General features: G+C 42.8%; 1 protein-coding gene across 1 annotated transcript in view; it reads right to left on the minus strand.

Annotated features, from left to right (window-relative positions):
• Positions 1 to 4,772: 4,772 nt before the first annotated feature.
• The window catches only part of ATP6V0E1 (ATPase H+ transporting V0 subunit e1), a 140,023-nt gene continuing 131,358 nt past the window's right edge, over positions 4,773 to 13,437 (minus strand). The window contains exon 4 of the mRNA XM_086931578.1: positions 4,773 to 5,048. The gene's annotated coding sequence lies outside the window, so the exon portion shown is untranslated. The remainder of the gene's footprint in view (positions 5,049 to 13,437) is intronic.

Below are 13,437 nucleotides of genomic sequence, written 5' to 3' on the forward strand. Positions count from 1 at the left end.
GAAGGGGAGAGGGGCTGGCAGTACAACAGGGTTTCTGGCTGGGATGAAAAAGTTTGGTATAGGAAAGGAGGTTAAGAGAGAACGACGGCTGCAGATGACCAAAAAGGCCCCTGCGCGCGCGGTTGTTTAAAACAAGCCCGGCAGTGGTGCGTGCGCAGTCTGCTCTTTTTGGAAGCACATACTTGTGCTTGTGGCGCACCCCTGCTCGCTCCCGCAAGGTGGATGCCGCCACAAGCACGAGTATGTGCTTCCAAAAAGAGCAGAGCGATGGCTAAAGGTCCTCCTATGCAGCAAATACACACTGCGTAAGAGAGACCTAAAAAGGAAGCATCTGCAAAGGAGTCAGGTGTACTTTCAGATTGAGGATCAAGAAGTCCAATGATGTCAGGGGGTTTAATGCTGTCTGGAGAATGTCCCTGGCTGATTGTGGCCAGCCCAGCTTCAAGAGCCAGTCATCGGGTAGGGGAAAAACTGATATCCCCAACCTTTCAAAATAGGAGGCCACCACTGCTATCACTTTTGGGAACACCTGAGGGGCAATAGTGAGGCCAAAGCAGAGCATGGAAAACTAAAAATGCTCTTGCTCTACCTTGAACTATATATAACATCTGCACAACTGCAGGATGGGTATATGAAAATAGGAGTCCCGCACGTCCAAGACTACCATCAAGTTGCCTGGATCCAAGTCGGACAGAGCTCTTACCAGCATAAGTACTTGTTCTTCTGTAGGCAGGTATTCAGAGGGCATAGATCTGAGATTGCCCGGAGCCCTTCATCATTCTTTGCACTAGGAAATAGAAAGTAGTAACTCACCCCTATTTCCAAGTCCTGAATCCTCTTGATGGCTCCTTTGCAGAGTAACGCTCACAGCTCTTGCATCAGAATGTACTGGTGCTTCTGAGAGCAGTTCTGATGCAAAGGGAGGGTGTAGCGGGTAGGAAAAAAATCATCAGATGTGATCAATCAATACCCTGGAATAAAGTGCAGGATGTAGCTTACCAAAAGGGTGGTTGAGCACCACGAATGGCAAAATAAAGCAGCTTGGAGAGTGTTGCCACGTGAGTGGGGGGCTAGGAGGACTGATGCCCATGGTTTGCATTGACTGCCCAGTTACAAAAGGACTGGGGTGACTTAAGTGCTGACTGGCACTGTTCATACACCAATCCCCTGTAGTTCTCTTGGAATTTCTTCAACTGGTAAAGTAATGGTTAGGTAGGGGCTTAAGGAACTAGAAAGCATGCCATGGTCCTATTGTCTTTAGAGCACTTTGAGGTAAAATCCACTGTTTACTGAATAGACGCGAGTGTTCGCAGGGTATATCCATATGGGAGGCATGTGCATCTCCTGAAATACCGGTGGATCGAATCCATGTATAATGACCACACTAGTGCCTATCACTCACCCCAGATAATAACTATTAATAAGGCTGCATCTTGGCATTTTTTTAATGCACTGGGACAAGGAAGCCCCAAGTTCCTCTGGGACCGCTTGAAGATCTTGTTGGCTATGTCCTAGAAGGCATGCCCAATAAACAAGCCGCACTGATCAACCTCCAAGCCAGACTAGCAGAAGAAGACATTTGTCTTTAAAAAGCCACAATCCTCTTGACTCTGAGGGTTGGGGGTTCTAGGGAATTCATTGTGGTTTATCTTACTGGTGGAAGTCAGGGCCACCAGACTGTCTGAAGTAGGATGCTGTGTAAGGAAATCAGGATCACCACGAGCCAGTCTGCGTAATCACCAGTGGGCAAGAACCAGGTTAATATCAAGTGCCTGTTAAGACTTTACTTAATTCAACAAAAGCAAAGGCTCAGATTAGGCTGGCCCAAGTTGCTAAATTTCTGTAATGACATTTGTCTTGGCGTCAAGGGAAGGCAGCGGTAGGTCCAAAACCCCAGCCACTTGTTGAATTACCACAACAAACTAGGACTTCTCAACTGGGGTTTCACAAGGTGAATTCAAACCTATAATGGGGATGGGGTGTGGGGGGCTCAATCTAGTCCACTGTCCTCCTGTATGTCCATGTAAAGACAGTCATCCTCATCCAAACCATCGTCATCTCAGAGTGGTGGCAAGACATTGGAGCCTCTGAGGGCACATCCGATGTAGTTAAAGCATAAGCTAAGACACAGGTTATGTGGGGTCCGGGTGCACTGTAGCAGATTCAGAGAACAACCTCAACCTGGATATTCGAAAAGGAATTGGATCTCCTCCAGCATTGGCGAGTTAAATGAAGGAGAGGCCAACAAGGGTCTCGGAGCCAAGGTGGATGTCTGCACTGGAGTCTGTGCTGAACCTGTGTCAAAGGTGTACACATGGGTCAGAGGAGGGATCCGGCAGTGGTAAATCAACTAAGGGCTCCTATGGCTCTTTGGTGACCGAAAGCTTACTAGAGGGATCCAGAAGATATGCACCATGGCCTCCTTAAAGGCCTCGACCTGCTGCGGTGTCTGCGATGGACCCAGGAACTCATGGTGCATCATGAACAACTGTGAAATTTACACCCAAGTTGGAAGCGATATCTAATGGTATTTTTGCGACCATTTTGATAGAGAAGCAGGATGCGGTAGAGTCCCACCTCGCCGTTTAAGACTTTTTTTATTTATTTATTTTCCAATTTATGTGGACTCTAATATTTCTGTGACTACACACACTATCGTTCTGATACGCTTTTTTGTGTGTTCTATCTAGAGCCTCCTGTTTGGTGTCTGTTCTCCGTTAACAGGACCACAATAGGCACATAACTGTCCATACGTGTGTTGCCTCCTTATCCATGGTTTTATCACACAGTCATCTCAGCAAAATCTGAGCACTTTAAAACATTAGGAGTGTATAATGAAGACTTCTCACACACAACGTACATTAGTAAATTATGAGAAAATAATACGCTGAACCTGAACAATTAGACTGACTACCTGCAAAGGAACATTTCACTAATTAAAAACCTAATAAGTCAACAAGTGGACAACTCACAAGACACCACCCATGATTCCTTTGAGAAAGCCCAGTCCTTAAATTGGGCCCTTTTTACGACGACATGAATGGTGGTATTCCAACAGCAGATCAGACAGCAGTATATTCATAAGTTTCTGCAGCACCATTTATTGTAGCTGCACAGCTGTTTTCAGAACTCGGCAAACAGGCATAGTTACCTCTGCGCAGAGGGCAACGCCCTGGGACGGTAAATTCTGACAGTTGAGATGCCTCGGCTGAAGAGGTTGTGAAGCCGTGAGAAGGACAGAAAGCTAAACAAGAAACAAGACTTCTTGCCAGGGTGTCTGCTGTCTGAAAGAAATGTAAATGTGGGCATCTGGTTAACCAGAAAATCTAAGGGCTGCTTGCTAGAAAGCCGGTATTGGCTTTAATGGATTGAGTCACTTCAAGATCATGCTTCTTAAGAGATATTGCAAGATGACCTGATAAGCTGTGTTTTGAACCTTTATCTTTTTGTGCACTTTGCGGGAGCCTTTCTTATAATGTGGGTAATGAAAGTTTAAAATAATGACGTACATACAGTGCTGGGACCTTTTAACACTAAAACCGACACATGTCATTATTCCGCACTGCATTAACCAGAATGAAATTGTTTCTCTCTGGTTACACACAAATCTGCAGTGATCGCATTAACCAACAGATGTTTCTCGGCATAATATAGCGCACCTGTCACCGATTAGTTTAACTTGCATTTATTTTTCATTTATGGTAGGAGTTATTTTATATGCAGTTACGTGAAGGTGAAAGACCTACAAAAAGTTAGAATATTTTGTTATTTTTAGCCGCGCCTTTTATCCTGCTCCCATGATCATGGACTACAGCCCCATTGGATTCAGGATCGCAGTACCCAGACTTTTATTTGATGCACTTTGACCGCTGGGAAGTAGGCGGCCACAGAAGTGACCAGTAGTGCCAGTTTCAAAGAGTTTCAACAACATGGCCTAGTGGAAACTTTACTAACCATTCAGTCAATGCACCATTAAACAAATCACAAGAAACAATGAATTAATGCCTTCTAGAATCAGATTTGAACCAGTCATGAGGCGTGCAGATGTTTGACATCTCTGGCTATTTTTATTAAGGAAGCAAGCAAAACAAGCCGGAACCCGAATATCGTTTTTCCGGGTTGCCCTGGAAAGGCAGCCAAGCCACATTCTTACCGCCATACACTCAACTTTTAAAAAGGCAACCTAAGTTAATGGAAAAGAAGATTGCGGTTGCTCACATCTCATTCCCAGCGGAGTTTGTGGCCTTTAATTATAAAGGTGATTTTCCAGGGCAAATAACCTTTTCACCTGAGCAACTGCTAACACTAACAGTATAAGTCCATTAAAGATCACAGTAGACATGAACAAGCATCTCCGATTTGGACACTTTCCAGTCCTACGCTCAAATGCACCTTGATCCAGCCATGTTCCACGAACAGATAGTCAAGGGCATGTCATATGGCATTAGAAATCCGAATACAAAATGGAACTTCAAAACAGTACAAACAAAATTTCACTTGTTTTAAATAGCACTTAATACTGAATTGGCATTTGTTCTATCGCATATTTTGGGACTCATGCAAAAAAAAAAAGTTTAAATAGAACACTAAACAATGCTCACATCGGATAGGTGAGAACTGAACTTTTTGGTCATTAACTTAAATAATACATTATTATCTCTTGGTCTATTCAGAAGGTGGAGCTTAGGTACGTTTAGCAACCCAGAGAAACAATTGTTTTTGAACCCAGCACACGCAAGGCATTTAATAGATGAACACACACACACAATAGCTTAATTTCGTAGAGCTCGTGAAAAAACGAGCACTTTTTTTTAATGAAGAAAATAGTTTAGTCTCATGTACTTAAAATTTCCACACTTAAATAAGGCACAGATTTGTGAAACAGAGAACACTTTGCCCCAAAGGGGAGGTATGAATCAGAAGATTCTGCAATACAAGGAAAGTTTTAAGGCTTCGCCATACAATTAAGGCATTTTCAAAGTCTGTGGCAACAGCATCTTCCAAGGCAGTCTGTGGATGGGAATGTCAACCGGAAGTATCTGTGTTACCTGCAAAAAGATTAAGATGGCGCATTACTTTTCTTAGTCCGAAGTCTTAAACAAGCCAAATTTCAATCGGGAATGGACTCTGAAACAGTTCTATTAGTGCTGGAATCTGGGACAAGTGGGACCCGCCCATCAGTGCTCCCTCCTGCCTATGGGAGTATTCACACCTGCATTCTTGCAAGGGGAAGGAAATTAGGAAACATTTGGCACCAACAAGGATTAAATAGTGGCTACGCCTCATATCTATTCACTATATGCAACCTCTATGACAGGGTCTTAGATTTCAGAGCACCAGTACGCCACAAACTCAAACCTTTCAAAATAGGAGTTACTAAATCATGAAAGGCTTCCTACATTAATGCAGAAACGGCTCAAGAGGACATAAAGCTACCCAACTGACCACTTGTATATCTCCTAAAGATACTATCCTATCTTAACATCCCTGGATGATAACGCATCTGCAAAATAGTTTATCAGCAATACCTCAAAAAAGTACAATTGAGAAATAAGGGACAGTTGAAAACTGTGTACACACACTAATAGTAGTGCTGCAGTTCCAATGCTCCACTTACTTTGCCCAACAAAGCAGCCACGGTTGCATTTATTATGCAAAAGATTGCAGCAATGGTCCCAGCAGGTGTGGAAAAGCAAAAATGGCTAGCAGATGGGTAGTGATGGGGTGGGTGGTAGGAGAAGTGGTGTTTTATGTAGTGCAAGTACCAGCTGGAGGTTTCAACACACTGAACATCGTAGGATGGTACATAATGGTTAATTAGCAACAGCATGTTTTTAAAACATAAAACACTAACAAACTGCCTGCAACTACACTGGTGGCATTAAAACAAGAACAAGCATTGGCAACGCCCATAGGTCTTGCCTTGTCTAATGTACAATGGCTTTTAGCACTGTGCAGCAGAGCTAAAGTATAAAAGAAAAAAAACATGTTTTGCGCTGTCATTCTGTAGGCGAGCACACACCATACATGCGCGTGCATCTAAAAAACGATGGGTGATTTTTTCAATTTTTTTTTTTAAACCTAAAGCATGAAAACGTGTTTTGTGTTTTATAAAGAAGGTGGAGGGGCGGATGTTACATGAAGTAAGGTGGTGGGGTAACAGCAACACGGGAGGTAACAATATGGGAGGGGATACAGAAGCAACAGAGTGGAGGGCTGGAGGAGCTGCATAAGGAGAAAGCAATGGAGAGGAACACATAGGCAAGCACCCGGGAAACAGCCACACTGAGTGCAGGGATAGAGAACTCTGTTTATGATGGAGACAGCTAAACACAAGTTCTTTCAAGGCGTGCTTAATTAACACAAAAGGAATTAATGAGGACATGAGCTATAACAAGCTTATTAGCCTTTGATAGGGGCGTGTTACCTTTCAACTGCAAATCTGCGGCCACACTCTGCTTCTTTCTAGTGAGAGGGGAAATCCATGATCTCACCTTCATGTGTCCAAAGAGGGCCTTATGACCCAGTGTCCACCTCAGCACAACCCCTAGAGTGTGGAGTCTAGCACCATCCGACAAAGAGCATCACAAGGTAGCTGCACTCCGGTGGAATCTACTCCATTGGTTGTACTTGGAGAACTCTAGCAGCTAAAGCCAGGCAATCAATAGGGTGCGCTAACTGATAGAAAAAAAAATCAAGTTGCAAGTTCCATGGAAAGGGAAAAGACGGAAAATAGCCAGCAGATCCCAGGGGTAAATTTATGTCAAAAGGTAAAACTGGTTGAGCCCGAGGAATGCAATAGTGACACTGTGGAAAAAAAGGGGAGTTCATGGACATTAGTACACCAGAAAGTGACACAAAGAAGGCTTAGTGCGACAAAACATCTAGGGCTTAGGGTGGCCAGACATCACAGATTTGCCGGACACTTCCTGATTTTGAACGTCGTCTAGGAGCGTTTCTGTAAGTATATCACGTTTGTTTTTTTTTTTAAGACAGACATCTAAGAACAGATGGAGACAAGTCTGTGTACCGATGCAGGATTAGTTTGAAACACTTACCAAGAAGCAATTACACAGCACAGATACTGTGCATACATGACAACATTTTAGAACAGGAAAGTGGTAGATTTTCCCCCCAAAAGTGGGAGAATGCATTTTCCCCAATTTACTTCTTTTGAAGCAGAAGATATCTCAAATAAAGCCATTTTTGGCATGAAAAACTGGAGTCTCCCGTCAAAATTCGGTCTGTTGGCATGTATAACTACAGGAAAGCTGGATTTCATTTTCTGTGCCATTGACACAAAATTACCAAGCTTGTACCTCGTCATTTAAGTGAGTCGTCAATGATCTCATTCCCTGGCCCAAAGTTGCAGTTATAATATAGTCTACTTCTTCGCTAGAGGTATACGCCAGTTTTTGGTTTCTACATCTGGTTGCTCTAAACAGCAGGCTGCAAAACATTTTTTTTTTAATGGACACAGTGTGGATATGTGTTGTGCTCTGTTTAGCACCACCTCACACACCATCAACTACCCTTGCTCTGGTGTTCATTCTCACCTCATTGGATTAGTTAACCAATGTAGGGTGAGTTCTGTGACCATGTTGTTCTTAGAATCTGAGGGTGGTTCTTTCCAAGGCAGGTCAAAGGATGGAGCTAGCAGTTCGTTAACAGAGTTTAGCACAATGATAAATCACAAAACCTAGCAGAAACAATGCACAAAAGATTTCACTTAAATGTTTCACAGTGACACATTTAAACACTTGCAGGTAGAATTGAAAATGGATTAAATGAACTCCAAGTAGTCACACAGTAATGGTACCATGTAGAGTCAAAGTGGGCAGATCCACGAGGTGCTGTTCAGTAGAAGTCAGACTGTATTTTTTTTTCCTTCGGACTAACCCCAAAGATACTGGAAATGTGGAAAAATATAATATTAAAGGTATTTGCTCTTACGTAATTGAGCACAAAAGACACAATTTTAAGATAGGTTAGGGAGATAAGACACCTGTGGGAAAAAGATATACATTCCATGGTATAATCCATGTACAGCTGTGTGGTAGTATCTGGTCAAAGATTTGGAACATTAAATAAATGACAGTTGAGGTGTCCACTGTATACAAATCACATGCAGCATGTCACAGATTTCTATTTTTATAATAGGTATTATCGGATGATGCTTTGTATTGAAAAGATCCTTATGTAGCATACCAATCAGAAGTTACAAACTTTTAAAACAGCTCTGTGAATTATGCACCCAATATAAATATCTGCAGGGAAACCAGAAAGCTTGATTTTGAAACCATGCATGATTTAAACAAAATCTTTAATTATTTGAAGTTTATAAAATTGCCTCGAGAGTTGTTATAAACACAGTTAAGTGTTGGATATTAGCTTTGTATTGTGAGCTACATAATGGGTATTACAGTAACTGCACACACGGGTAGAAGTACCTCACTGTGATACAAAATGAAAGAGCTATTACCTTTGGTAACTCTCTTTCTGGTAGATAATACTGTAAGTGCAGATTCCTTACTTTGCGAATACCCCCAGACGCGAGACTGGATCCAGAACATTTTCATAAGAACTCCCTTGTGCATTAGTAGGTGGTATATAGTGCAGCTATCCGTCAGGCCCGCCTCGCCCCTGAAGTGATGTCACAGCCCATACATAGATGCCACATTGCACTCTGCCAGTTTCGTTCTGATCTGTCTGCACTGTCAGACGTGGAGCTCTTAGAAATCAAATTTGTGCCAGTGTGTAGCTCTTTAAACGGGAATCTTATTAGGATGCAATAAATGAGTCCATTCCACAGAACACAGAGAAGGGTGGGTCAGTGAGGAATCTGCTGTTAAGAGTATCCACAAGAAGGAGCATTAGAGGAGGAGAGTAACCTTTTATTCTGATGGATACTTCTACAAAATAGTTTTACCTGTAACTCCAGTTCTCTCGTAGGGGTATTCCCATGATAAGTCATAAGCAATGACTAGTCCAGCACACGCGCGGAACCATAGAACACTTTATCTAATATATCTGCTTAGTTGTAGATGTTTTCCTTTCTTTGGGAAGGCCTGCAGACACTTAAGAAAGAAAAATATTATGCAGCCTATAAGAGGAGGCTACAGTAGGCAAATTCTTTATTTTGCAGATAAAAAGGTTGCCAAAAGAGGTGTCTATGCGTGTAAATGTATTATGCTTTTATAAAAAAAATTAAATGTCTTCCAGAAACCCTTTTTTAGAAGCGTATAGAAAAGAAGACGCACAAGACAGTGTAGTCTCATAGGCTGCCATTAAAAGCTGAAAATAGACATAGTGCCTTTAAGGCCCCAGAGACCTCCAGTATCCCATCATGCTTGGCTAGAGGCAGTTACCTCAGTTCTTTTTGAGGCGAAGAATGATATGTATAAGATCTAGGAGTATTTCTGTCCCTTCCACAGGGGAGGAGAGAGTGTTGCTTATGACTTATCGGAAATACCCCTACGAGAGAACTGGAGTTACAGGTAAGAAACTATTCCTTCTCTCGTAGGTGATTTCCATGTATAACCATAAGCACTGAACAGAATAGCAAAGCCATACCTAGTTATAGCGGTGGAGAAGACAGAGTGAATTGCAGAAGCACTTTAAGCAAATTGATTTGAGGTAGGTCTGCCCTGCATGGAGGACTGCCCTAGCTTCAGAATGAAGGCAGTAATGTCCTCCATGTAGCTGCCTTGCAAATCTCAGTAATGGGAATATTCCGCATTAAGGCAGCAGTGGCTGCTTTACCTCTAGTGGAATGTGATTTAGGTCTGGCATAGAGTGTTTACTCGATTTCTGATGACATAACAGGATGCAAGAAACAATCCATCTTGAAATGAATTGCTTAGGAGTGACTAGACCAGTGCAGATCAGACCATAATTAACAAATATTTGGTCTGATCTGCGGATGTTGCATGTTTTATCGGGATAAAATGTCAACACTCTCCGTGAAGAGTTCTCTCGACTGGTGTGGATGGGTTCTGAAAGAATGTGGGTAATAAAATAGTTTGATTAACATGGAAATCTGAAACCAACTTAGGGAGGAATTTTGGGTGAGTTCTCATAACTACTTTGAATGAATAGAAAACGGTGCAAGGTTTGTGAGAACACTAAGCTTGGAGCTAGCTAACCCTACGTGCTGATGTAATTGCTACAAGAAAAGCGGTTTTACAAGAGTGCTGATGGAAAGATCCCTTGTGTATGGTCTTAAATTGGTGCTGCATAAGGCGGGAGAGGACTACATTAAGCTCCATAGGAGGGGAAGAACGCCTAATAGAAGGAAAAACAGTCTTCAATTCCTCTAGAAAATCCTTGAGAATGGGATTAAAAAAAAAAAAGGGTTTGTGAATGAAATTTACTGTATGGAGTAAGAGCTGCCAAGTGAACTTTTATGAAAGAGAATTTGAGGCCAGATTTTGCAGGATGTAATCAGTATGAAGAATAATATTTTCCTGGCAAGTTGTAGGATCCAAACTTTTGGATGGACAACAGATGCAAATCCTCTTCCACTTAAGGCATATGCTGACTGGGTGGATGGTCGCTTGGCCTCTTTCAGGATTTCCATGCAGTCTTGTGGCAGGTTCAAATGTCCATATTGTGCTAGTGTCAGGAGGCATGCAGCCAAATTCAAGGAGGAGAGATTGGGGTGTACTATCTGGCCTCTGAATTTTGTCAGTACTTCGGGTCTGCATGGGATGCTGTGACCGGTGAAGCAGGTGCATGAACCACCACTGACGGGACCACTCTAGCGCTAGGAGTATCACCTAGGCATTGGAGAGGGAGAGCTAGATTAGAATCGCCTAGAACAGGGAAATCGGTGGAAAAGCGTAAAGAAGTTTGCTGGAACAGTCGCTCTACAGGCCATTCCCCAGTGTCCCTGGAAGTTCGAGGAGAAGTCATGGCATTTTTTGTTTTGTCCTGTGGCGAACAAATTTATGGAGGATGTGCCCCAGAGCTCAAAGACGTAGTGAACAACGTCGTTGTGCAAGATCCATTTGCGTTTTTTTTGCAGAACTCTGCTGAGAGCTTCCGCCTGTGCGTTAAATTCCTGGAAGATGAGTCGCTATGATCCATAGGTTTTGGGCGATCAACCAATTCCACAAGGACTGGGATTCTAGTGACAAAGGCCTGCACCTCGCCCCCCCCCCCCCTGCTAGCTGAAGTATTATATTGTGGTGATATTGTCTGTTTGAACAAGCAGGGTCTGTGACTTGTATGATGGCTGGAAGGCCTTGAGAGCTAGACGGACTGCTCGAAGTTAGAGGAGGTTGATGTGGTAAGACATCTCTTTTGGGGACCACATTTGTAAAAGATCCATGTGGGCTCCCCAGCCTTAAAGTGATGTATCCGTCACTATGATCTGAGAAGGAACCTGTTGGTGAAAAGGCATTCCTTAAAGCAGATTGGTAGGGGAGCACCACCTTTAAGGGAATGCTTGACATGGAGGGACAAATGGATCCTCTCATTCCAACTGCCCGTTAGCTGATCCCACTGGTCATCTAAGCATTCATGGAGAGGTCATATGTGGAGATGTGCATTTTGAGTGAGAAATATGCAGGAGGCCATCAAACAGAGGAGAGATGAAACCGTCCTCACCTTGGGTTGAGACAGTCGTGAGAAAGCAACATTACTGAAGGATCGCTAAGCTTCTCTCCTCCCAAGGCCGCACTTTTGCCTAGACGTTGTAAATGGAGGCACCCAAATAATGTAAAGGCTGAACAGGAACTAGTTGAGATTTGTTGCGATTGAGCTGAAGTCCCAAGCATAATAGGAAGTCGTTTGCCCAGTTTAAATGGAGTTTAACTTCCTGAAAATGTACGCCTTTATGAGCCAATCGTCTAGATCGGGACAGACAAAGCCCCGTTATCCGTTTTGGCTTTCGTTCTCCTAAAGGAAGGGCACTTATCAAATAAAGATGGCATTTTGAAAGGCAAAGTGTACCAATTCTGGTCAGAAAATTGCAAAAATGCAAGGGAGAGTAGAAAAACATTGAGTAAATAGGTTAAGAAAAAATCACAGGTACATTTTGAAGAGAAAAGCCTTAAAAAGGCAGAGTTCAATGCTCCTATGCTCTGACAGCACGTGCTGGAAAAAGAATGTGGGTAACTGCCTCTGGTGAAGCATGATGGGATACTGGACGTCTCCGGGCCTTAAAGGGACCATGTCTATTTTCAGCTCTTTTAATGGCAGCCTTTGAGACTACACTGTCTTGTGCTTCTTCATTTCTATACTCTTCTAACAAAGGGTTTGTGAAAGACATTTGAATTGTTTTACAAAAGCATTATGCATTTACATGCAGACACCTCTCCTGGCAACATTTTTTATCTTCAAAATAATGAATTTGGCCATTGTAGCCTCCTCCTACAGGCTGCATAATATTGTTCTTTAAGTGACTCTGCACACCTTCCAGAAGAAAGGCGAACCTCTACACTTAGATGATGTTAAAGAGCTCCGGGGTCCCTGAACGTGGGCGGGACTATTCAGTGCTTAAGACTACACATGGAAATCCCCTACGAGAGAAAATTAGAATCCTCACCTTGTGAGTAGATACCATACCAGTACCTCCTCAAGTTGTGGGTCTGTGGAACTGATCAAAATGCTCCTCCACCAGACCTGGTTATCCAGGCAGTAGTGCTTTGTGAATGTATATAAGGACGCAAACGTAGCAGACTGGCAGATGTCCAAGACTGGCACATCAGTGCAGTGGTAGCTATCCTCGCTCTGGTTGAATAGGTGCACAAGCCTGCCAGAGGCTGATTCTTGGCCAGACCGTAACAGATCATGATGCACAACACATTCCTTCTGGAAATAGTTCTTATGTTGCGCTTTGCCCTTTTTTGCCACAAAGAAACCCATAAAGACATGATTGTCCACCCGATGTTCCATGATGCGATCAATGTAAAAGCTCAGAGTCCTTTCAGGGTCAAGGCAATCGAGTCATTCTTCCTCTTTAGACTGGTGAGAAAGCAGGTAGGGGGAATTATAGCCTTATATGGAATGGTGTGACCTCTTTTGGAAGAAAGGAAGCTTTTGTCTGAAGAACCAACTTGCACAGGTAGAAGTTGTTAGATGACTGTTGCACAGGCAGAGCTTATAGTGAATTCACGCGATGAGCTGAGATCATCACAATGAGAAATGTTTTCAATGTCAAGAGACCTAGGTAAAAACTATGTATCGATTTAAATGGAGTGCAAAAGACTAAGGTGAGAACTAGATTAAGATCCCACTGCAGCATAACAAATGGTGTTGTTTGGAACATACGAATCAGCCCTTTCAAGAAAAGCACCACAACTGGCGATTTGAAAAGAGATGGCTGATCAGGTAGATGTAAAAAGGTCGAAAGGATGACAAATAAACTTGCCACAGCAAGACCATGCTAGACTAAAGACAATGTAAAAGTACATAAGCTAATCATGCCCATAA

Source organism: Lissotriton vulgaris, chromosome 7 (assembly GCF_964263255.1).
Source record: "Lissotriton vulgaris chromosome 7, aLisVul1.2, whole genome shotgun sequence".
NCBI classification, from domain to species: Eukaryota; Metazoa; Chordata; class Amphibia; order Caudata; family Salamandridae; genus Lissotriton; species Lissotriton vulgaris.